This window comes from Arachis ipaensis, chromosome B06, assembly GCF_000816755.2.
Source record: "Arachis ipaensis cultivar K30076 chromosome B06, Araip1.1, whole genome shotgun sequence".
Lineage (NCBI taxonomy): Eukaryota > Viridiplantae > Streptophyta > Magnoliopsida > Fabales > Fabaceae > Arachis > Arachis ipaensis.
Window position 1 is genome coordinate 108,888,824 of NC_029790.2, and position 2,688 is coordinate 108,891,511.

Genomic DNA, 2,688 nt, shown 5'->3' on the forward strand with positions numbered 1-2,688 from the left:
ATCACTACATCAATATTAATATAAATTAACTTTACATCAAGTTATTATCTCAATTTTAACAAAATAAAAACATAAACATATAAACACATAAATAAATACTAATTAATAAATACTAATTAATATTTAACTAAATCAATAACTAACTAAAAAGATTATTATCTTAAATTTAACTAAATAAAAACATAAACAAATACTAATTAAGTATATTTTCACATGTCACGTAACTATTTGGTCCATCGATCAATGTAAATTATTACAAAATTCTAATCCTTCGTATAAATTTAGGCAATTACGTACCTGCATTCATATATTCCGAAAACTTCAGAGCATGCATGGCTTCCAAATCTAAAGCTCGCATGAAAGATGGCTCCTCAAACGGATGTTCATTTGCGAGTGCATTTGTCACGTCTGTCACATTTGGAGCCATACTGCCGTCACTTTGATCTTCGTCTCTGTCTGGACCAAAAACTTTGTAATTGCTTTCAAACTCTTCCTCACTGTCACTATTGTAATCTTCCCGTTCAATATTTCGGTCAGCTTCAAATTGTTCGAACTCAATATACAACTCAATGAACGATATTTGAGTGCGACTTTCAATGTACATTGAAAACATCTCTTGCATGCTCGCTTCATCAGTTACATATTTAGTTTGAAATTGAACGAATCCACCAAATACCGGTATAGAATATCTGTATAAAATACATGATATTTTTCTTGACACTGCAGAACCTATATTCTCACAAATCATACCTTTTAGTTCTTCGAATGAGATTGTGAATGAAATAATAATATCTAACGGATTTTTACAAAAAAATTTTACTCCTTCATATGTTTGTAACAAAATCTGATCGAAATAATATAATTTTAGTAGGACTCTATCATCTATTTTTCTCACTCATATGAATATAAACTTCACTATCAAATTTTTTTACTTCATACAAAATAACAGATATAGAGAAGCTGAGGAAAGAAGAAGAAAAGAAGAAGAAAAGAGGAAGGAGAGGAGATCTAAGAACCCCTCTACGAGTTACACACACTTATATATAGCAAATTGGACCCACCGATTTGTATTCACAGATTCAAATAACACATATAATAATCAAATCGGACAATCCGATTTGATTTTCGCGAAATAAAAAAAATTAATCTATATGAAAATCGGACGGTCCGATTACCTTCGCCAAAATTCAAATTTTTCCTCTCACACAAATCGAACCATCTGATAGTGGGCTTAATTTTTTTTACAAAGAAATCGCATGGTCCGATTTCTTCATCCTTTGTTTCAGAAAAAGTTGTCCCACATCCATGTCTAACACCCACGTTTTTCATAACAACGCACAACACACACATGTTTCTCATATCCAAAAAAATGAGCCATACAATTGAATTTGTTTCTGAATGGCGGAATTAAATTGAATTTTAAGGAGATTAAAAAATTAATTCATTTCTATGGACTTTTCATGTAATCTGTTTTTCTTTATCTAATACTATAAACTGAATATAAAACTCATTGCTGCTTTTTACTTTCACATCAGTACTATCTTTTCATGCTAAGGCTAGTCCATCAGTTAATCCTCTAAGTTCTATACAATACACTTAATCATAGCCACATTCCTTTAACTTTCTCACCACAAATGAGGTTTGGTTTTTCGTTTCGCAAGGAAAAATCATATCGGGAGAGTGAGATTTTCTAATATCTTGTATCATGTGAACTATCAGGAGTTTTTCTAAACTCCGACTCTTTCATACGAGCATTTTCATGGCTCGTGGGGTGCCTTTTGTACATAATCACCTTCTTCCCAAAAAATTAAAAAAAAGTAAAATAATGCACAACCACAGTACCACGCATGATTCTTAGTTTAATGATATTTTTTTATTTGATAAATAATCATATTATTATTTCAGCAGTCAAATGTTAATTATATTATAACTATCTTAAATCTTGCCAAAAAAATATTGATACAGGTCTAATTGTTAAATTTCACATTATTTTAGAATTTTTTTTTTAAAACAGATTAATTTAAGACCCTTCTAACCACTCCACCTTGATCTATCCGAAAGATTTTAATAACAATGATGTACATATACATAAACTGCTATAGGGTACCAGGGATTAAGCTACCCAATGTTTCTTCATAAACCGCTATACACAACTGCATTTTATGTATGATTGCGTTCTTTCAGAAACTGCTACACCCTCTAAGTAATTCGTTTTATCCTGTAGCGGATTACGTTAAAGTTAGAAACAGTTACACATGCAACGATTTATATAGAATAAAAAAAATTGCAAATATGTTTGTTATTTCAGAAAGTTATAATATGATAAATTTAAAATCCAATTATTTTATTTCAATAATTAGTCCTATTTTTTATGTAAAATGTAAAAACCATAATTTTAACCTTTATTGTAATTTGTTAGATTGCTGCCATCTTCTGAACATGTGTGATTGGAATTGTATGTATTGGATTTTGATTATGTTTTATATTTTTTGGTCATGGTAAATATCTATTTTTTATTTTTTTTATTTTAGTTACTTCTCTTTTTCTATTAAAGAGTTTTTCGTTTTGCTTTTATTTTTATTTTATTTTTTGTTTTAACTTATAATTTTTTTTAGTTTTGTCTTCCAGAATTCAATTAAATTATTTGCTGCTGATGATTATAAGTATGGGTGATAAAACGGTTTGAAC